The 24,779-nt window shown below is 39.4% G+C and overlaps 1 protein-coding gene across 5 annotated transcripts in view; it reads right to left on the bottom strand.

Moving 5' to 3' along the window:
• JADE3 (jade family PHD finger 3) overlaps positions 1-24,779 on the bottom strand; it is a 135,537-nt gene that overhangs the window by 80,982 nt on the left and 29,776 nt on the right. Inside the window, exons 4-5 of one of the 5 annotated variants that reach the window (XM_045996433.1) lie at positions 7,312-7,480; positions 6,737-6,845 (exon numbers count right to left, since the gene is read on the bottom strand). The exons of the other annotated variants lie outside the window; for them this stretch is intronic. The gene's annotated coding sequence lies outside the window, so the exon portion shown is untranslated. The remainder of the gene's footprint in view (positions 1-6,736; positions 6,846-7,311; positions 7,481-24,779) is intronic. 5 annotated transcript variants of the gene reach the window in all.

Below are 24,779 nucleotides of genomic sequence, written 5' to 3'. Positions count from 1 at the left end.
GCTATTTTGATCATTCTGAGTAACAGTGTTTGAAAAAAATGATGGACAGATAAAATATTAAACTCTCAAAAACTTGAAATAAAACTCACTGTTGCTGCATATGGAAAGGGACTACCCTTGTCAAAATTATCTATTATGTCCAGACCATGGTTGATTGTCATAGTGATGAAACCTTCCTGGACACTAAGCACCAATATTTTGTTATCTGAGAATCTGCAGCTTAATTTCATCCTTCAAGATCAAAGGCACATAAATTAACTTGGCACATTGATCTGACGAGTCTATGGAAAACTGCCAGGCAAGACAAGTCCACAGATTAACTCATTAATTTAGAATGCTTAAAACAACTTTGGGCAAACTGTTGAGAATTGAACAGAGGCTAAAGAATCCAAAGGCATTCACCAATATATCTTTCAATACAGTTCGCCAAAAACCATCTCACCTCTACTTGACCACTCAGTGAGGGAACACACTATTTAACAAAGCAATCCATTTCAATTTTTAGACTGCTCTAAATGAAGAAATAACTTTCTATGAACAAAAAAATCCTCCTTTTAACTTCCTAATTCTGCCTTTATACTAGATTTATACCAGGTTCAGATATCCCCCTACCTTTATCCCCAAACTCTATCTTGACCCTACACCATTTTTCTCTATGTAATACCTAATTTCTTTCTTTCCCTTCTCTTGCAAACTCCTCAAAAAGTAGTCTATGGTTTCTCTTCTCCTCCTCACTTTTAGTTACTTCTAGCAGAGTTCTTGAAAAAGTCACCAGTTTGGGCATTTTTCCGAACCCTCATCTCTAAGTACCTACTACATTTGACATGCTGATTTCTCCCTCCTTCCTTCCCACCACTGCTCTTGAAACAACTGCCTTGGTTTCCAAAGGTTTTTTTTTTCTGTGTTCCCTGTGTTGCTCCCTAATATCCTTTTCTTCCTCTAACCATCTCATAAGGGATGGTGTTTCCCCAAAATGTCCTATACTATACACATGGTTATGGCTCTAAGGAAGGAAACAAAGGAAAGACAGTGGGAGGGGAAGAGGGAGTAAAAAAAAAAAAAAAGAACAAATCCCAAACCCCTGCCAACGATACATAGGGACCTAGAAGGTGATTAACACCAAGGCCACTGGCTCTTCCTCCCTTCCAGTGGTCTCCATTGGCACCCTCTGTGCCTTCACAAAACCTAGAAAAATCTCTAAATTCTTTCTCTTCTCTCACCCTGGATCAGTCATCAAATCCTACTAAGTTAACCTCTGAAATTCTATTATCAATATTCCCATTTTAACCTTCATTTTCTTAGTTTGGGACCTAACCATGTCCTAAAGCAGGACTATGATAGCAGTTTCCTAACCAACTGGTCTTAGGACTCCTGATCTTGTTGCCCTCAAATTTACCTTCCACCCAACTGCCAGAGACTTATCTGAAACACAAATTGGACTACGTCCCTTCACTTCTGAGAGATTTCAATGGCTTCCCTTTGTCCTTAGACCTTTAAAGCCACCAAGGTCCTCCACAATCAAGCTGCACCTCATTCTGCAGCTTTCTTTCTCACCACACTGCTCTGCTTTTATGCTCTAGCAACACAACCTCTAGAGTTCCCATCCCCATGCGGCTTCTCACCCATATGCTTTCTATGATCATACCATCTCTTCTGCCTGGAAGGTCCTCTTCTTATTTCCTCACTTAGGAACTTATAAACTCATCCTTACAAGGCTTAGAAACCATGTCACCTCTCTAAAAAGCCTCCCCTGTCTGATTCAGCCACACTTTGATGATCCCAACAGCAGTATGCCCTAGGAATGGCCTGGGTAGAGGACAATCACTAACTTAGACTATTCTGTAACCAACTATATAACTATATATAACTATATATAACTATATATATATATATAAAATCTATATAGATAACTATATATATATAGATATCTATATATATCTATATATATTTAAATCTCCAACTATAATATGAGTTCCTACCAGGCATGGGCTAGATTTTTTGATGTAATGGATGTTATTTTTCCTTCATCTCTTTGAAAATCCTAAACTTTAAAGTCATTCTAAAATGATTCTCATTGGGAGTGGGAGTAAAATGACTCTCATTTTGCTGGTTGCTAATTTGGACAACTGTCCTTACTCTGAAATTTTAGTTTGCAGGCTAACCTTGGAGACAGTTCATTTCCCTCCTTCATTCACCCTCTCCATTGAGAGGTGCTTCCTCCCAGGATTCTCAGTCCCACCCTATCAAGAGGGAGAAAGGTACAGATTTAGACAGTAAGCTGATAATACATTTGTCTCTGGCCCTGAGTCTCTCTTTGCTCTCTTGCCTGTCACTCTGAATAGAAGTAACATCTTTTTCTCTCTGTTCATGGGCAACTCTTGACTTCACAGCCAGGGATCATTTCCTCCATTCACTGAAAGTTTTGATCCCCATTACCTACAGAAATACCATCTCCAGACATCTCTGCCTTTTCTGGGATCTAGAGTCCAGCACATCAGAAACTAGACGCCCATGACTAACAGTCTCCACTGACTGTTTGATCTGTTTCTGGTCCAGAGATTTACTTTTCTTGATCACAGATACGTCTTTCTCATTTTCATTTTATTTATTATCACTTTGTTTAGAAAGGAGATAGGAGTTTGGAGTATGAGAATCAGAGCCAACTTGACCAGAAGCCCTTAGGTTTAAATTTTACAAGTGCTACATAATCTTTTAGATCAGCATTCAGCAAGCTACAGCCCCTAGGCCAAATCTAGTTCACTGCTTGTTTTCGGTATAGCCCATAAGCTAAGAATGGCATTTGTATTTTTAAATGGTTGAAAAAAATTCAAAAGAAGAATAATATTTCATGACATGTAAAAATTATGTGAAATTCTTATTTCAGTGTCCATAAATAAAGTTTTATTGGAATACAGTCATACCCATTCATTTATGCTATTCTAGTTATCAGCTGCTGTGTAACAAACCACTGCAAAACAGAGTGGCATAAGGCAACCCTCATTTTATCATCTCACAAATTCTGTGGGTCAGGAATTCAGATAAGGCATGGCAGGAATGGCTTTTTTTCTACTCTAAGATGTCTGGAATCTCAGCTGGGAAGACAAACAGCTGGCATCATCTGGAGGCTTCTTCACTTATCTGGCACCTTTAAGAGAAATGACATGGCTTAGCAGACACCATCACCAGCACGCCCACATAAGACCTCTCCACCAGACGTGGATTCAGGGTAGTCAGACTACTTACGTGACAGTTCAGGAGTCCCAGCATGAATATTCTAGTGAACAAGGCAGAAGTTGCATTGTGTTTTATGACTAAGCCTCAGAAGTCCTATACTAGACTGGATGAAGCAGTCACAAGTCAACCCAGATCTCACTGGAAGGGCACACAGGCCCTGTTTCCAGATAAAGTAGTGTCAAAAAATCTGCAGCTGTGTTTTAAACCTGCATTTATGGTCTTCACATCATTTAGTACCAAGGATCCAGAATTAATGACTCTGACTTAAAATGGACGGCACATTCAGGTATGAGAGCATCCAAGTTTCAAAAAAATATCAGTTTCACAAAAGGACTATCATCAAGGCCCTGACTTGTGAGCAATTTTAATACTTTCCTATTTGTTTCTGAGCAGCCTTTAAATCTGAACATACAGAACCTATGAGTTTTTAAATGTTACAGAATTAACTGAAGCCTTTAAGAAGAGTAATCTATATTTGTGTGATAAAAGCAAAAATGGCCCCAATTCTCTACCGTTTTCTTTATTTATGCCCTTTCAAGGTGAGTTTGAAGCTTCTTCCCACTCCTTGAATCTAGACTGGCTTTGTGACTTCCTTAGGGCAACAGAATACAGCAGAGGTGAAGGTGTGCCAATTCCGAGCCTTACCTCATGAGGTTTTGCTGCTTCTACTCAGTTTTAGAAATCTGCCCAGCTACCATGAAAACAAGCCTGGGCTAACCTGCTGCAGGAGGAGGAAAAGCCCAGTGCTCCTACCCCTACCATTGCCCAGCTGACCAGCCAATCTGAAAAGCAGAAGCTCCCTGATGACCTGTAGTTGACACAGGCATAAGGGGACCAGCTAAGAACAGCAGAACCACGCAACCTGAACCCAGTCCAAATAGCTAACTCTTAGAATAATGAACTGAAGAATTACTACTTTGAGCTGCTAACTTTTGAAAAGGTTAGATATACAGCAATAGTTAACTGACAGAATTTAGAAGACAGTTTTTAATGATAAACTGTAGAATGGAAATTTCATCACACACTTCAGACCTGCTACACTGAATCACTTCAGACACTGAATGATTCTCCAAAGCAGGAACTACTGCCAGGCTTTATTGAGACGGGCACTCAAGCTAATGCCATGATCACAGAGGGGTCAAATTCCTGACCCAAAAGAAGAAATCTGCAATAGCACCCATACAAATAACAAGCATCACTCCATGTGCAAGTCTCTCATCTTACCTGATGCCAAGACAGCCATAAAGCACATACTCAGGCAAGAGGTAAGTGGCACCTACAATCAGCACTGAACCAGTTAACTAGAAAGAACAACACAACCCACATCCCTAATGTGAGAATTTACTGCTACTAGAACGCCTATTCTTTTTAGCTATAATCCCCACCTTCTTTTTAAAAAATATTTATTTATTTGAGAGACAGAGAAAGCACAAGCATGATGAGGGGCAGAGGGAGAGGAAGGCAAGCAGACTCCCTGCTGACCAGGACCCTAAGATCATGACCTGGGCCAAAATCAAGAGCTAGACACTTAACTGACAGCCACTCACATGCCCCTATCCCCAACCTCTTTATTTGCCTTTGGTGCACTTCAGTAAAGGCATGGCAGATACCAATTCAAAAAATTAATTACACACATGTAACTACATACAGACCACCCCCACCCGAATTCACACATCCAATTATAGGCTGACTTCCAGGCTGACTTCCAGGAGACCCTCTGAGACAGCAAATGTTTGTTCCAACAGTGCAATTTCTCAAAATACTTAGGACATTTTTTGCTTGGATTTGCTTTCTGTTCCTTTGGCATCCTACTCCTTTGAATAAGGTCAACGGAAGCAAAATTTTTCCTTTGAGAATGAATTTAATTTTTGGAAACAATCAAATGCCATTCAAAGTCCATTCAAGTGAATATGCAATCGAGGTGTGTAAAACCAGTTTTAGTCAGTCATAAGCTGGGAAAAGAAATTGCAAGGCTGATTTATAATTCCAATTCTACAGTTATTAGCTGGCAGGTTAAAACTCTAAAAGCACAAAACCTTCAACGGCTCCCTACTGCTCACAGCACAGATTTCAAACTCCTAGGCCTAGTATTCAAGGCACTCCACAATGTGGCTAGAGCTCATCTTTCCAGTCTTATTTTCCTTGCATGGTTTCTCCTCTAGGGAAGCTAAGTCCCTCACTTCTCCCCACTCACATGTCCTGGTGCTTTCTTGCACCCCTGCATCTGTTCATACTCCTCCCCTGGACTGCCCCATATGTTGATGTCATCTATCTCTATACCTGATACATTGCCCACCCCTGTATGTGACTCAAATAAATATTCCCTGAATGAATCAATTCCTTGGGTGACTTACAAAATGGCTCTGAAGATAATTCCAAAAAGGAGAGCTCCAAAAACATTCTAAGCAAGGGAAGAAATAGCTAGCCTTCAACATGCATTTTTGAGGATAAGGTCAGGAAAACACTGGAATAGCAATTGATTTGTAGTCATGCTTACTGACTGCTTATGAAGTCCCAGTCAATCAGGTACTGAGCCAGAAACAAACTAAAATTGCAGGCTACTCTACTCTACCTAGACCTACTCTAGTCTACCTAGACACTATGTCACTGAAGTTAAGACAGCAGGCCTTGGGAATTCTGGACTTCTCTGGGTTTCTCTCTCCAAGTTACAAACGAGTAATACTTCTAGATATATACTTAGAAGTGACATTGCTGGATCATTTAGTAGTTCTATTTATTTTTTTTATGATCTCCATACTGTTTTCCATAGTGGCTGCAAGGTTTTACATTCCTACCAACAGTGTACAAGGTTCTAATTTCTCCACATTCTCACCAACACTTATCTTTTAAATATATAGATAATAGCTATCCTAACAGGTGTGAGGTGATAGCCCATTATGGTTTTGATTTTCATTTCCCTGATGATTAGTGATGTTGAACACCTTTTCATATACCTGCTGGTCATAAATACCCAAGAGAACTGAAGTTTGGATCTTGAAGAGATATCTGCACACCCATGCAGCATTATGTGTAAGAGTCAAGATATGGGAACAATCCAAATGTCCATTGACAGATGAATGGATACAGAAAATGTGGCATATACATACAATGGAATATTATTCAACCTTTAAAAAAAGGGAATCCTACCATTCACAACAACAAGGATGACCCTGAAGGACATCATGCTAAGTGAAATAAGCCAGTCACAGAAGGACAAATGCTGCACAATTCCACTTACACGGGGCTATCTACAGTAGTCCAACTCATGGAAACAGAGATTACAGGGGCTGTGGGGAAGAGGAAATGGGGAATTACTGTTCAATGAATATAAAGTTTGTTATATAAGATGAATAAATTCTAGAGATCTGCTGTACAACATAGTGCCTATGAACAATACTATATTGTACATGTAAAAAGTTAACAGGATAGATCTCATTTTAAGTGTTGTAACACAAAAGAAGAGAACAAGGAAACTTCTGGAGGTGATGGATAGGTCTATTACCTTGATTGTGGTGATGGTTTCACAGGTATATGTATATATCCAAACTCATCAAGTTGTACACACTGAATATATGCAGTTTTCATGTATCAATTATATCTTCGTAGAACTCCTAAAAGAGACGCTAGTTTGATTGGTGATGGATATGTCACAAGTTATTATAAACTATAAAGACTAAGAATTTATGAGATCCTCTCCCCTCTTATAAAGTTAAGACTACTACAGTAGTAAACTGGAAATACTTTCAAAGCATTTGTGTGGTGAACTTAGTTAATATTTGGTCAAACCACATGAAACTGCCATTGTAGTAGGTCAAAAGGTTTTGAGTGTCAGCAATTTTATATCATTCAATCTAATACTTCAGAATTTTGCTCATGAACAAAAAGAAGTAAAAAAAAAGAGAAGAAACCTTCCTTTGGCCTCAAAGCCCTCACACACTCTGGACAATCTCAATTCTTACAAACTTTTGAGGACTTATAATAAACAAAGAAAAGAAATACACAAAGCCTTGCCTGTACATATACATAATTTCTTAGTTCAAAACACCTAGTTTCCTTTAGGAGTTGTATTCCACTTACCAGACTTAAGGTAATTGGCCTGTGAGTCCCCAGTGGGGTATTAGGTCTCTCCAGCTACATCTCAAATTTCTAGGTCAGATCTGAGCACCATCTTCCCATGTTCCATTTGCACACTGCAAATAGGCCATCACACCCAGGATTCCTGAATGTTGTTTAATGTAAGGGAAGGCTGTTGATGAAAAGGCATCTAATCATTATTATAACAAGTGGGGGGGGGGCTTGATTTTATCCTCATTTCTTCTGCTTTTCCTGTCCCAGAGTTGCAGACAGCTGGCTAGACTCTCTGGGTCTCTTCTTGGTCAGAGCAGAAGCCTCATAAGCAGGATTCCTAACCCTGCATGTGTGGCTGGAGTGGTGAGGCAATTACCCTCCATCTTCCTGGGCAGCCGCAACAGGACCCTATGAGGAGGCGCAGGTGCTGCGACTAACTGGCACACTCCCAGGCTACAGTTAACACCACGTGCTCAGAACAGAGGCTCAATTTTAATCCTTCTGAGACACCATTTCAGGAATCAGCCAATACACAGACATGTAATCAATGCAATGCTTTTGTGTGTTTGTGTGGGTCTTGAGCTGGTGAATTTTCCACATTAAAAATTTTAGAATTTTCTGCATAGAAATTTTTAGAATTATGCAAGACAAGTATAAATGCAATCTTCTTTTAATGGTAAATGTTATTTCATGAGAAACACTGAATACATAATTTCAGCTCCAATGGTCAGAAGATCCTGTGCTTTCAAGTTTACTGTTAGAAATGCAAAACAGGGACAGCAAAACTCCATCATCCCACCTCTGTTCCCTCAGTACAGGATGTTTTCCTCTTTCAAAAGTCTTTTTTTTTTAATAAGATCTTTCATCCAGTGTGTTTTAAATAACTGATTTTCTCTAGTTCCCCAAGCAGATTATTGCATGGTCTAATTAAGTCGTCCCTTAGGAAACATCATCCCTGACATGCAAAGAGAGACAAAACAATGGTGGCAGATTGTGGAAACAGGAATATTTCATTTCCACCAAATGAAAAACTGTAACAATCAAAAGTGCCAAAATTGCTCCCAAGCTACTCATATGCAGTGATCTGAAAGATCAGTAATTCACAGGAGATTGGTAAAATGTTCTTAATTTACTGTTTTGCCCAGGTTCTGAATTCAGAACCCCACTTTCCTACTTTGACAGTTGACAGCATTACAATCACCTAAAAACAGGTTCAGAAGGTTTTGTTGCAGACAGTGAAGTGATGCTCATTTTTGCCTGGACCTGTCTCAGAAGTAAAGCTGAGAGGGAACTGAGTCTCACATATTCACTCTTACAGGATTTGTTAAATAATTCAATAAAGATCTGATGAAAGACCTTGGGCTGGCATTTGGGAAACCTGGGTGTTAGCTCAAATTTCTAGTTCATTACCACACTATTTTTATTATAGTGGCTTTGTAGTAAATTTTGATCTGGTAGAACAAACTCTCTTCACAACATTTCCTGATGATTATTGGGCATTTATTCTTTCCAAAATGCAACAATCTGATTGTGATAGTCCTTAGTGTAAAACCCTTCCACTGCTCCAATTTTGTAAGTGGAAGTACAAGTTTAGGGCCAAAGCCGACTGCTCAAAAAGGAGCCAGTGATAACCACCAGAGAGCGCCTTTCTCTGCCCTGGTTCTTCACCAGGCTCACTCTCTCCTTTTAATAAGTATTGAAAAAATATTTAACAATGGTTTGCAAGGGTGCTATGTTGGGGTCCCCAAGACCACCTCCAACTTCTGTGATTCACTAGGAAGACCCACAGAACTCAGCATATAATCATACTCTTGGCTATAAGTTACTATAGTGAAAGGATACAAAGCAAAATCGGCAAAGGGAAAATGCACACTACATGAAATACAAGGGAGATCAGGCACAAGCTTCCCAGAGTCCTCTCCCAATGGAGTTACACAAGGATGCACTTAATCTCCCTAGCAACGAGTTGTGACAACACATGTGAAATGCTGTCTACTAGGGGAAGCTCATTAGGGACTCGGTGCCCAGGTTTTGATTGGAGGCTGGTTACACAGGCACCCTCTGACTGGCAAATACCCAAATTCCAGACTCTCAAGAAGGAAAGCAGGTGTTCAGCAGAAACCACATTGTTTGTATAAACAGTTCAAGCACAATGAGCCACCTTTATCAATCAGTTCTGGGAATGGTGGGAACCCTCTTGAAAATCAAGTTCCCAGATGCCCACCAAGGGACAACGTTGTAAGCAGGCCTTTCAAAGTCAGGTCCATTATGATACTTTTTTGCATAGATGCCAATCATTAGTGTGGGCAGGCACCAACAAATCCTGTCCAGACGTGGATGGGGGAAACAAAATCATGAGAGTTCTCTGAGCAAGATACTAAGGGGAACAGGAATGGAGAAACACCTACCCCCTCCCAGTGGCAAAAAGGAAGGGGCAATGAGGACTGTTTCTTGGGAGAGGCAATGCCTGAGCCAGGTCTGGACACATGACAGATGTTGTGGTATGTCTAGATTTAAATCCCAACCAGGTGGGTGATCTTGGCTAGTTAATTAACTAGACTAAGCTGTATCTAAGGAAATGGGTTACCAACACAGACCAGGGTTATTAATCACTTTGATTCCCTGCTTAAACTTTGCATGGCTTCCAAACATCTTGCAAGCCAGGGTTTTTCAAAATCATGACACACTCAACTTACCCTAGACTCCTTTCTAGCCACTTGATTAATTTACTGAGATAAATCTTTGTAAGTATAGTATATGTGGAGGTAGCTGACAAAGGCCATCAGGATTTTCCCCTTGATAAGATGAAAAATTGAGGCTGCAGATAGGTAAACCTGAAAGGTATCTTGTTGGGGGGACACAGAGTTACACCCTTGGCCCTGTGCTGATCCTGATCATAACTCTGATCAGTAACATAGATGAACCTACTAGGTTACTGACCAAGGAGGGGTATGACCTCTGATGAATGTTACTCTCCTAAGTTAGTTATCAGTGGTAAGGAGAGAATTCAAAAGCTAATATGATAAGAAAAAAAAAGGATGAAATTTAACTAGAATGTATGTAGAGTCACTGCAATTTTAAAACCTCTTATTTCCTGAATGCAGGGTGACAGCAGTTCAGGTTTTGATGCCAGCAAATACCACCCAAGGTGATGCAGCTACTCAGCTTGGGTTGAATTCAGAACATACCATCTACCTCAGTTGGAACAACCAAGTTCCAGTCTGGATATTACAGAGAAACAAAGACGAACAAAAGTGAATCCAGAGACAGGAACCAAGATTACAAAGATTTGGGAATCAAGTCATACACATGACAGCTGGAAGAGTGAGAATGTAAACTGGTACGGCCATTTTGGGTAGCAAAATGATATAAAACTGAAAACATCCATACCTTGTGACCCAGCAATCTTATTTCTAGATATATCTCTTGGAGAAACCCTCACAAACTTACATAATTACCAATACAGAATTTTTTATAAAAGCAAAATCCAGGAAGTACTTAGGCTTTTGTCAATAGGAGAGTGGCTAGACAGAATCAGGTCAATTCACACACTGGGATACTTTACAGCCACTAAAAACACTGTTGTAGGTCTACTTACCAATCAGGATGGGCTAAGTTTGCCAAAGCAACAAAAGGAACCTAAAATCTGAGCTTAACACAATCAAAGTCTATTTATTCCTTATGCTACATGTTTAAAGTGAGCTGGCAAAAAGCTAAATGCAGTTATTCTCAGACCCAGGCTGACAGAGGACCCATCTCTATTTGCCAGGGACATGAAAGGCAGTAAATTTCATATTGGCTCTTAAAATTTCCATCTGGAAGCATATCCATTATATTGTTGACATTTCATTGACCAAAGCAAGTCACATGGCCACACCTAACTTCCAAAGGGGTGGGAACTACCATCCTACCATATGCTTAGAAGGCAGAGAGCCAAAAATATTATATTATATATAATGACTAATACAATATACAGTATAGAAAAATTAATACAAAATATATGAAAAGGTCTAAGACATTTTGCTGTCTGGACACAGACAGCAAAATGTCTTAGACCTTTTCATATATTTTGTATTAATTTTTCTATACTGTATATTGTATTAGTCATTATATATAATATAATATTTTTGGCTCAAAACACACAGACACATTCATAATACTACCATTTATGCAAGTTAAAAGGGAGATCTGAAACAAATCTGTATGTTGTTTATATATACCTATATATTCATGAAACTGAGGAGGGAGGAGGATGACACTGGAAGAAGTGATCAAAGGGAAAAAATAATTTCTGTAACGTTTCAATTTCTTTAAGAAAAAACATGACAAAATCTTAATTGATAATTCTGGCTGGGAGAGAATTGAGTGGTCATTATATTAATGTATGAATTTTTGCATTGTGTTGAAATCCCTATAATAAACAGCTGTTGAAAGAACCAGGAATTTTTTAGCCTGAGAAGACCAGAGGTGGGAGAAAGGGGAATGGCAAGTAGGAAAATAGATGGCTTTAACTGTTTTGGACAAAGGAGTTCTGCTCTGTGTGGTAATGAAGGGGAGAGCTGGGCACAATGGTGAGAGTTCCCAGAAGTCAGATCTTGGCTTGGGAATAAAGAACAACCTATCATGGAAAGATGAGTGAGTAGCTTCAAGAATGTGTGGAGGAAAAATATGTATTATTTGGGGGGAAAAAGTGATCAAGAGTCAGACAACTGCCTGTCTGACAGAATATTGTGAAGAGGACTGCTACACTGGGAAGATATCTGGATTTGGTGAACTCCAAGGTCCTTCTAGTTCTCAGATTCCATCAGTCTTGGACCAGAACCTCTCAATTTAGAGCTCTGAGGCTCTAAGAAGTGTAGCACAATTATCCCAAGACAAGCTTTAAAAAATAATGCAATAATCTGAATTCAGTAAAGCCTTTAATGGTGCTACCCGGGAATATTTCACAATCAGTAAGGAATAATTCATTTAATTGGGCCTGAAAATTAATATAGGCAGGGGGTTACAAAAATTATTCCGGCCTTGAATAAAGCTAGCTTTAAATCTCATGCCTGGTCAACCTTATGCACATAATTAAATCAGTACTATTTGTAGAACTGTAGCCTATTTAATCACTGCTTCTGTGGCTTATCAGTTGTTCTCCCAGTACCAAAGTCAAACTGCTCCCACAGTTAAAGAGATCTCCACAGAAACATCCCACTGAAATGAGTATTACTTGGTAAAATCAAAGTGTAAGAATAATGACTGTGTTTTCTTTTTAACAAGTTGCTTTGGCTATTGCCAACAGAAAAAAAAAAAAGCCTTAGCAGTAGAAAATGAGTATCCTTGACCTGTCCTTGTGTGAGCTGGGTCAGTCTGGCATAGAAACAGTGGGGTCAGAACTCAGGCAGCTCCCTGTGGCTGCCCTGCTCCAAGGCCAAGATGATAAGAAATTTCAGTGGTAGTAAATGAAACATGCTGTACCTGAGGATTTTCTGTCCAAAAGGTACTGTATCTTTTGTACCAGCAATTTTTATCTGTACGTAGTAAAATTATGCCCAGAAGGTTATGAGTTGAGCAGGTTTTACATGCCTGGAAACTGATGGATCTGAATAGACACCTGAGAAGCCCACTGTGGTTTTTAAGGAATGTGTTTCCACCATAAAAATATTAAAAGCATGCTGCAACTTAAAAACATGTGCTTTTTGCCCATGTATTTTTGCCTATTTGGATTTCCTGCCTGCAGTTATTCTGTACCACATAACTAACAAGGGGAAATACTTGCATAAATGTAACTGTTATTTAGTAGTTTCTCCCTATTAAATTTCAAGATTAACAACAAATTAAACAAAACAAAACCAAAACACAGTTCAAAAGGCTCTGATATATTCCCAGATTCCTGAGGTTAGTGAGATTTGAATACTACCTTCTTTCTAGACCCATTTTCCTGGCTGTGCCGGAGCTTCATGTAGCCTGGCCCCACAACCCATGGAAATACTGTATAAAGAAAAATCTCTAATATGCTGGAAAAGCAGCTGGCTAGACCACCACAATGCCTTGCAGAGACTCAGGTCTAGCCCTAATCTATGAGCAAAAGCTGATTACTCACCTCCCCACTCCCAGCTCCCTAGCCTAGCTTCTCCATCCGGCAAGTGCAAGCACTTACATCCTAAGATGTCACAGGGAAGTGTATCTATCCTTGGAAGACAGTGTCTAGTGATAAAATACAAGACTGCAGGGTTAGGAAGTAGTGTGGGGGACACCAGAGACTAACAGGGGAGGAAGGAGGAGAAAGGGCTTGATGAATGAAGTCCTGGGGGCAAAGGTTACTGGAAACAGCAGGGCAGAAGTAAGAGAATGTGACAGAGAGGCAGGGCCAAGGAAAACAAGGAGGTCAATGATATGCTGCATGAGGACAAAGAACTGTGCTTCCGGGTGAGATTACCACATATGCCTTCAGAAAAGTGGCTTTGTTTTTCAGGAGGTCCTTATGTATTCTATCCAATGATGCAGCTCTTCTGCTTACCCTTAGAAACTTGCCACTTAACTACACCAAAAGCTGCATCTCTAAAACTATTATTTCAGAGATATATATAAATATTTGGGGAAGAAGGGAACTAATTCCAAACATCACTTAAAATATCAGTTAAGACTTCTGGTTTCAGGTAAGATGGAATAAACATACCCAATCTTCTGTCTACTGAACGCAACTATAAAATTTGTACAGAATGTGGCAGCTATTAGAGAACTCTTTGAAGTATCTATCAGCAGGTAGATCACAGAAGAATACCAGAATGCCAAGTACAAGTGAATTGGTGATGATTTTACCACTTTTTTTTTTTTTTTAAACCTCCAGTATTCTCTGGCCTGAACCCAGCACAACAAAACCTGAAAGTGAGTGAACACTGTGGTTAGAGCACATGTTCTGGCTCAGGTGCTTTTTTTGGAAACAGGAACTACTATAACTCAGAAAAACTAGAGGGAAATCCCCTGGGTTTTTCTCTCCTTTTCCTCCCTTCTCCATGCCCAGAAAATCCCATGGTGGAAGCTACAGCAATGAAATTAACTAACAAAAGACAACTGTAGGATTTAAAACTCTCCAGGGAAAGGAAACTTACATGCCATTTGGTGGAGTTATAGCTCCAAAAGGGCAAAAACAAATCACATTGTTTTTTCTTACTTTCTTTCTTTCTCTGTCTCCCTGCCCCTTGTGCTCCAGAGATAGTGCATCATGAAAGCAGGTGGTTTCTGCTGGAGGACCGAAAAGAAAAACTCTAGGAAGCCAGAAAGCACCATGAAAATAACAAAAAGAGAAGAGTTCAGGAAAAAAAAAACAAAACATCAAGCTGCTTATGAACAACTCAGATCACCCCCCACCCACACATATGTGGGGCTTGATCCTAATTATCATTTCAAAGATTTTGAGAACTGAGCTAGGAACACTCAGGCCCCACATTGACCAGTGGGTGTCATGCATGGGACAGATCTGAATAGCACTGTAAAGAACCTGAATACTAACATTGGAGCTATGGAGTTGGAACTTGCACTCTGAACCTAACCAGGTCAACTGACAGCTAAAACAAATATATTAACATTCTCCATTGGACTGGAATAATGTCCATAGTCTATTAACATAATGTGTGAAATGTCCAGGATAAAACCCCAAATTACTGGCTATAAGAAGAATCACAAAAATGCCAATTCACACAGGGAGACAATCAACAGATGCCAACAATGAGATGATACAATTGTTGAAATTATCTAACAAGTATGTTAAGGCAGCTATTATAAAAGAAAATGCTTAAATAACAAATCACCAAACTTGAACACTCTTGAAAGAAAGTTAAAATACAAAACACTGGCAAAGTAAAGAGAAGATATAAAGGATAACTGAATAGAAACTTTAGAATTGAAACATAAAATAACCAAAATAAAAAATTCACTGGGAGAACACAACAGAATGGAGGAGGCAGAGAACTTGAAATAGGTAAACAAACTAGTCAATCTAAATAATAGAAAAAAAATATGGTGGTGGGGAGAAACAAAGCCTCAGGGACTTATAGGATAACAATAAAGGATCTAACATTGTATAATTGGAATCCAATATAGAGCAGAAAAAGAGTGTAATGCTGAAAAAATATTTGAAGAAAAAATAGCTGAGAATTGCCAAGAAACTGAGAGCACTAAACATAACAAATACAAAGAAATCCACATGCAGACACATCCTAATCAAACTGCTGAAAACTAAAGACAAAGTACTGAGGAAACAGATAATTCAAGCCTAACAGAGTTCAACACACACTCTGGATAACAGAACAACGAGAAAGAAAATCAGTAAGAATATAGAAAACTTACAAAATACTATGGAAATATTGAGCTAAGTTAGCATTTACAAAACACTCCTACCAAGCCGAACAACATACACATGCTTTTTCGGTGTATATGGAATATTCTCTGGGAACTGCTGGTGGGACAATAAAATGGTTCAGCTAGCTACCTTGGAAAATAGTCAGACAGTTTCTTCAAAAAGTTAAGCAGAAATTTACCATACAACCCAGCAATTCTACTCCTAGGAATCTACCCAAGATAAATGAAAATATGTCTAACACAAGGACACATACATGAATGTTCACAGCAGCATTATTCGTGAGAACCCCAACTAGAAACACCCCAGATGTCCATCCACAGTGAACAGATAATCATAATATGGTGTATATATATTATGTAATACCCAACAATAAGAAGGAATGGATTACTGATACTTGGCACAACATGGATTAACCTCAAAAACATGTTACCTAAACACCAGACACAAAAGACCATAGAACGTATGATTTTATTTATACGAAGTATGAACAAAAGCAAATCTATAGAGACAAAAAGTGCATTAGTGGTTGCCTAAGGCTGGAGGGCAGCGGGTGGAGTGATGGCAAAGAGGCACAAAGAATTTTACTGGAGTGACAGAAACTCTAAAACTGGATTATGGAGATGGTTACAGAACTTGGTAAATTTACTAAAAAGCACTGAATTGTATATTTAAACATGCGAATTCTGTGGTATGTGAATTATACGTTAATAAGGTTGTCATTCTAAGAATGTTATATAAATGAAATCATACAATATATATACTTTTGAGACTGGCTTTTTTAAATTCAGCATGATGCTCCTGAGATCCATCCAACTTGTTCCATGTATCAGTATTTCATTCTTTTTATTCCATTATATGCATGTACCACAGTATGTTTAACCATTTGCTCACTGAAAGACATCTGGGTTGTTTTCAGCTTGGGGTTATTACAAATAAAGCTGCTATGAACATTCCTGTACAGGTTTTTATGTCTAAAGGATACTCTGAAGAGAGTGAAAAGACTCTCTCAGACTAGAATGAATTCATACCTTGTATAAAGAACTCCGATAAATTATTCAGAAGACAGACAACAGGAAAATGGCAGAAGTCTTGAACAGGCTCTTTGCAAGAGGATATTCAAATAGAAATAAACAAGAAAAGATGTTCAACAGTATTAGTTATCAGGGGAAATGCAAACTAAAACCAAAATAAGACTTTCAAAAAACCCTGAAATGTCCATCAACAGAACAGATAAATTCTTATAATGAAATACTCAGTAATAAAATAAGATGGACTACTGATAGATAAGACATCATGGCTGAATCTCAAAAACATTATGTTGAACAAAAGAAAGCCAAAAACAATCCAGACACAAGATCCTAGATCTTCACTGGGGTGTAGGTTACATGAGTATATACATTTGTCAAAACTCAAACTGTACTCTTAAAATCTTTTCATTTTACTGTATGTAAATTATACTTCAATAAATAAGAAATAAGAAAGTCACAATAAGGTATCACAATAAAATATCACTAGTATCCATTGGAATGGCTAAAATTCAAAACTTCAACAAAACAAGTGTTGACAAAGACATGGCCAGATAGCACCTCCTGTATACTGTTGGTGAGACTGTAAATTAGTTTAAATGCTTTGGAAAACTGTTTGATAACACCTACTGAGGCTCGACATATGCATACCTTATGACTCAGTTCTTAGTTATATATATAACAGAAATGTAAACATTTGTTCCTCAAAAGATGTGCAAGAACATTCAGATGAGTACTATACGTAGTAGCCCCAAACTGGAAACAACACTGATATGTTCATCATAGTATAATAGAATTTTTTAAACTGTGAGATATATGTGTGTGTATAAATGCATATGTGTGTATATACACATATATATATTCTTCACCTATGCAAAGTATCAAAATAGATTAATCCATAGAGATGAAATTAAGGATAATGGTAAATTGGTAACCTCTAGGGAATAAGGAAGGGGTTGCCAGGAAGCAAGAAATGGACCTCTGTGGTTATGTTCTTTTGCTTGACCTGGGCACTGGTTAAATGGGTATGTTCCCTTTGAAATTATCAATAGAGTTGTACACTCCTGACTTGTTCACTTTTTCTTCAGGTACATTACACTTCCACGTATATTTTAGATTCTGTCCCTTATGCTATATGCATGCATACTGAAGTTTTCCTTTCTCTGTTCACTACCACCTCCACTATCCCCTTTATCCTTCCTTAGCATGGGTACTTCCTTTACTCTCTGCGTTCTTATCTGCTGAACTATCAATAATACTTAGTACTTAACCCGAATCTTCAGTGCCAGTGATGGGATCACGTAAAGTCAAAAGTGCAATGAAAAAAGGGAGCCCACAAAATAGCTACAGGGAGAACACAGGCATCCTTTCTTTACACAGGCAGGACTTTATAAGTCAGCATCAAAGAAGCTGGACCTTGTCTATCCACAGAGGGGAAACCATCCTTTAAACAGAAGGATTAGTTCATTTGCCCACATAATTCCAGAACAAAGCTACAGACCCAGAGTGGCATTCCTTTATGTGCTCCTTCCTATACAGGAAATCTTTCCAAAGGCATTTTGAGATACTTTAGCAATTATCAGAGCTGCAAAATATTACAAAGGGGGCAAAAAGGCTATCTAGGAATTTAATTTTTTTTAAGATTTTATTTATTTATTTGACAGACAGAGAGAGGGAGATCACAATTAGGCAGAGAGGCAGGAAGAAAGGGAGAGGGAAGCAGGCTCCCTGCCGAGCAGAGAGCCCAATGCAGGGCTCGATCCCAGGATCCTGAGATCATGACCTGAGCGGAAGGCAGAGGCCCTAACCCACTGAGCCACCCAGGCGCCCCTAGGAATTTATCCTTAACCCACAGTGTAAAACGTGGACTTCAGGATGTTAATCTTAGAAACTCCCACAGGCTAACTGAACTTTTACCATTAATCTCACGGAATGTTACTAGTTAATTTTTACGCACTGCAAATTTATATACAGGATAATACAGGCTGACAACACACTGGGAACCGTAGATACAGGGAGAGGGAACTGCAAGGTCTGTAATTCTGAGATATCTGGGGGCCCAGGTGAATGGAGAAGGAGGAGAGGAAAACAAATCACCACAACCCAGGGTGACAGGTTTTATCAGAGAAGAAGGGAACGCTCCACATTTCCTAAGGGTATGGAAGGATTGTGACTAAATCTGTCCAGAGAGGGCATGGCGGCTTCATGTCACAAGCGATACATTATCAGGATGTGTACCAATCAAACAGCATGGTACTTCCTGAAATCTTAGAGATGGGCAAAATGTGTTTGCTCTGAAAAAAAAAACAAAAAAACAAGTAGCTAAAACCCACATTTGGAAGTGACTGGACACCCACAGGCACAAACTCTGATACTGCCTGTACAGAAGACCAAAAAAGTTCATTAACACCCAAAACTCCAAACAAACTAATCTGGGAGTTGCATGCATGCAAAGAATTTGCATTTATTTTGACTTTATTTTGGGGAACCAGGGCTGGAATATGATTATAATTGAGTAAAAACAATTTTATTTGATATTCTACTTAGGATGGACTGTGAGAATAAAAGGTGGATCAGTCTGAAGGATGGAAAAAAGGAGAGTCCCACAATCAGAAGTTCCTATCCAAGCATGGCCCAGAGGGAAATGGAGCTCATGTCCAAGTACCCACCTCTCCTGGCTGAGGGGCAGGAATACCAAAGTTTTCAGAAAAGGACCAAAAGGGGCTCTCATGCTGATGACATCAAATATGAGAATCACATCACTAAAGTCCCTGGTCCAAGTCCACACTTGAGAAGATGACTTGGCCTCCCACACAACTCATTCGAAGAGACAAAGACAGCATCAGTTGTGTAATGATAAATGTTTAATGTCAGGCTGGGGGATAGGTGCTGTGATTTGTAGTTTACTGGTTTCTGTGATGTAGATATTCCCACCATAGTCAATTTTGAGCTTTTAAGGTGATGTCATTCACCACGGAGTTTGAGAGTGATATATACAACCAGCTCTTGCAATCTGGTGTGAGGCGGCTACATCACCAGAAAATGCAATCAGTTGAATTTTCACTATATACCAATAAGTTGCTATCTTGGCCTATATAGATCAGATCTCAAGAGCTAGGTGATCAAGTCCCTCCTTAAGGAGAGGTCCAACCTCAGTATAAACAAGATTGGGTTTTGGAGTACACCAAGTGGAATGTCAACCCTGGACTAAGAAATTCTTCACGATGAAAGGCGCAACACACATGATGGCATGGAAAAGCACAACATACCTAAAATAAAATAGAACGAACCAACAGACAAAAATTCCTACAAGCAATTCTGTATATTAGATTACAGAGTGGTATGAAAGACTGGTGAGCAGTGAGTTTGGGGAGCCAAGCTAGGAAAAGACTAAAAAGAGAAGCATGGGGAACTATACTCATGGGTGCACCCTTTGCTGTGGTAGGTACTTCACATACTTTAATTCATTTAGTCATACCTATTCACATATTATCCATTTATACAAAAAAAGCCTCAGTGAGAGATCGGGGAGTTGATACTTGAACCCATGGACTGATTCCCATAGCATATTGCCCCACTACATCATGCTACTTCTATGGGAGGGCTGGATAATGATGTAAGAACACCCTCTCCCCAATCCTACCCACTACCCCTTGAGTCCTCTCCATTTACCTGAACCCCCAAAAGGGAGACTATGGAATTTTTCTTTCAGGCCCAGCTAGAAAATTCTACTATATTCTTTTGGGATCCATTTCAACAACTGCTAGAAACACTTCCTTCTTTTCCTAAACCCATCACACAAATAGTCCTTATATTATTTTTACCACTCATAATTGTAACTGCCACCACCAAATTTTGTTTAAAATGTCTTAAGTACTGAAGGGGCACCCTCTTCATCTTCTCTTTTGCAGGGTTAGGGATCATAATCTTTTACCTGCCATTCTAAAGTCTTTGCTTTCCAACTCTATCATTCTTCATGTTTTCCCAAGCCAGGCACTCTTCTAAAAGGCATGGCCACTGGTGAATACCATGAGGTTACCCAGTAGCTCTTGTGTTCCATACATCCATGTATCTATCCAATTATTAAAAGAACTATAGACAATGGGAAAAAAAAAGTTCTCAAAAAGAGAGTACGAAATATTAAGATGGTTAAAAAACTTTTAAAAATTTATTTAATCCTTGCTAATAAATACAAACATGGTTTGAGGAAGAAAGAAACAAATATAAAACCTACTGCCATGTAAAAGACACCATTAAGGCGAATACAGGAACTAGAAATGTAACAGAAATCAAGTATAAATTTCATTTTTTAAAAAAGATTTTATTTGTCAGGGAGGGAGAGAGAGAGAGTGAGAACATGCAAGCAGGGGGAGCAGCAAGGAGAGGGAGAAGCAGGCTCCCCGCTGAGGAGGGAGCCCGATGCAGGACTCAGTCCCAGGACGCTGGGATCAAGACCTGAGACAAAGGCAGATGCTTAACCAACTAAGCCACCCAGGCATCCCATAATAGGCTTTTTTTTTTTTAAAGATTTTATTTATTTATTTGACAGATAGAGATCACAAGCAGGCAGAGAGAGAGAGAGGAGGAAACAGGCTTCCCGCTGAGCAGAGAGCCCGATGTGGGGCTCGATCCCAGGACCCTGGGATCATGACCCGAGCCGAAGGCAGCGGCTTAACCCACTGAGCCACCCAGGTGCCCCCCATAATAGGCTTTTTAAAAAAAGATTTTATTTATTTGTTTGACAGACAGAGATCACAAGCAGGCAAGAGAGGCAGGCAGAGAGAGAGGGGGGAAGCAGGCTCACCGCCAAGCAGAGAGCCCAATGCGGGGCTCCATCCCAGGACCCTGGGATCATGACCTGAGCTGAAGGCAGAGGCTTTAACCCACTGAGGCACCCAGGCGCCCCTCCATAATAGTCTTTTGAAGCCTATGACTGATTCTGCCCCCTTCACTACTGCCTACCCTAAGCATCTGCTATATAAATGATTTGCACAGGAGAAAGGGGACTATAACTGATACTGACTTATGAAGACATGTGAGATACCCCATGATGACTTACGGATTTAACTATGGACAGTTTGCTGGAGGCTGAAAAGTCGAGCAGGAGCCAGTGAAACCAAGAATCATGCAACTTCGATATCATAAGCCCATAGGATACCAAGTCCTGAGGACATCTAAATTACACAATATTAAATAAGTGTGTCTGGAGTGGTGGCTGGATTTTTGTCTTGATTGGACTGCCAATCTCCCCTTAAACACAGGGAAACCAAAATGCAGAAATGTTCAAAATTTTCTTCCTCTGCTCCCTTTTACCTGGTTGATCTCTACTGGTCACTTAAAAGTCAGCATACCCGTCACTTCTTACTTATCAGAAGCCTTACTTACCATTCTCTCCTACTCCCAAGCTATTTAAAATGCCCCTACTAACCTCTACCATAATATTTACCCCTTGTAATTACCTGATTATCTGTACATGTCTCCCATGGAAGGAAAGGAGTGTGTCAGGTCTTCTCTTTGTACATGCAGTACCTAGCCCAGTATTTGATGCCCAACAGCTCAGTGAACATTTTTTAATCGAACTGGGTAGTATCATTTGCCCAAAGTCACAGAACTGCTAAACAGCAAAGGATGGTTAGGCCTTAGGTCATCTTACTCTTCACCTAGTAAGCTTTACATTATATAATGTACTCGAAGAATCACTCATGAATGAGGCAGACACAATTCCAGAAAATATATTCTATAGACAGACATTTTATTGATCTCTGAAGGACCAGCAAATGTAAATGGTTTAAATAAACCAACCAAAGGGCAGAGATTGGCAGAGTGGGTTAAAGACAATGATCCATTTATATGCTATCTACCACAACTCACTTCAAATATAAAGAATTTAGCAGTTTGGAAGCAAAAAATAAAGGAGAAAAAAATAAGATTCAAACAGTACTCAAAAGAAAGCAGGAATGGTTATATTAGTATCAATAAAAAGGAAATTTCCACAGATGGAGAACATTAAATAATGATAGAAAGGCCAATCTACCAAGAAATAGCAATCATAAATGAGTATGCACCAAAAAACAAAAAAGCAAAACAAAACATCAGCTGCAAAAGATGCAAAGCAAAAATTGATTGAACTGAAAGGAAAAACAGACAAATACACAGTTGTAGTTGAAGACTTCAACGTTCTTTTCTCAACAACTGGTAGAACCAACAGACAAAATCAGCAAGGATAAGGAACTCAATAAATACAATCAACCAACAGGATTTAATTCACACTTGTAGAACATCACATTCAACAGCAGACTACGTTATTTTCCAGCACCCACAGAAAATACACAGAAACAGAATATAGCTTGGGCCACAAAACCAACTTAAGTTTAATAGGACCGATATCATACGGAGTGCATCCTCTGACCACAATGGAATCAAAGCAGAAATCAATAGAAGATAATAGGAAAATTCCACACATTTGGAAACTAAGTTATGTATTTCGAAAATTTTTAAACTACACTGAACTGAACAAAAATGAAGATATCACGGCACACCCAAATTTGTGAGGGAGAGCTAAAGCAGTACTGAGAGGGAAATTTATAGCACTAAATGCTTATGTTAGAAGAGTATCAAATCAATAAACTAAGCTTGTACCACCTCAAGAAATTAGAAAAAGGAGAAAAAGGAGGATAGCAATCCTTGGTATAGGATACAAAAGTAGATGACAGTTTGGGAAGAATGAAAATCAACTTGTATGTAGTAGTAACATTGGGTAAGTAGGTCAACCACTTAGGTCTGAAATGGGCAGAGTATCTGGGCAGGAAGACAACCAACTAATGGCTTAGTTTAGGTAAAGGTAGAAATTAAGCTCTGGGCTTCCTACAGCAGCTGACCAGCTTAAAAAACCTCAAGGAGACAGGAATAGAAAATGTACACACCATAGGACACATATTATCAACACATAAACATAATCCCACAGAGGGCCCCATTTGAGCAGGTGATTAACACACCAGTGGGATTCTTAACTGTCAGGGCATACCTAGGAGCAGCCTAACTTACCAGGAATCTAGGTTCCTTTTTTTTTTTTTTTAAAGATTTTATTTATTTATTTGGGTGAGAGAGAACATGAGAGCGGTGAAGGTCAGAGGGAGAAGCAGACTCCCTGCGGATCTGGGAGTCCAAAGTGGGACTCGATCCCAGGACTCCGGGACCCAGAGCCAAAGACAGTGGCTTAACCAACTCAGCCACTCAGGTGCCCCATGAATCTAGGTTCTTGAAGGAACATGGCATCTTCTGGTAAAGAGGGCTGTCCTAAGAGAAGACAAAAGCTCACCAACACAATCTAGTGGTCCTCTAAGGTCTGAGGGAATAAGGATTCAGAAAATGGGTGTGAAGCATGTTATTCAGGTTTAAAAGCTGAACTTTTAAGGACTGATTCAGAATTCCAGTCAGAGAGGGGCCTTCCACAGAAACCTAAACAAGCTGACATACAGTTCCTGCAGCCCCAGGAACTCCAGTTATAATGGGAGGATGAAAGAATCAAGAGAGTGGGAGAGGGAGAAGCAGGCTTCCCACTGAGCAGGGAGCCTGATGTGGGGCTCTATCCCAGGACCCCAGGGATCACAACCGGAGATGAAGGCAGACGCTTAACTACTGAGCCACCCAGGAGCCCCTGTATTGCGGTATTATTAGTTATAATCATCATACTGTATATTAGATCCCCAGAGCTTCTTCATCTTATAACTAAAAGTTTATACCTTTTTACCACCTCTGCCCATTCCCCCTACTCCTCAGTCCCTGGCAAACACTATTCTACTCTGTTTCCGTAAGTTCAACTTTAAAAAAAAATCACATATATTATAAGTGATATACCATGCAGTATTTGTCTTTTTCTGTCTGGTTTATTTCAGCTGGCATAATACCCTCCAGGTTCATCCATGCTGTCGCAAATGGCAGCATTTCCTGAAGAGCTAACTTTAAAAGTACAATAACAATGTGCAATATTGTTCTAGAACTGAAAATATTTAATATATGCTAATAGACTTCTACTGTAATCAGGTAATAACCTATACCTAAGACACTCATTCAAAGAGCAAAGTTTGATTTCTAGCTAACCTTTT

Source organism: Meles meles, chromosome X (assembly GCF_922984935.1).
Source record: "Meles meles chromosome X, mMelMel3.1 paternal haplotype, whole genome shotgun sequence".
NCBI classification, from domain to species: Eukaryota; Metazoa; Chordata; class Mammalia; order Carnivora; family Mustelidae; genus Meles; species Meles meles.
The sequence above is the reverse complement of the archived record's forward strand: the minus strand, read 5'-3'. Positions and strand labels throughout refer to the sequence as shown.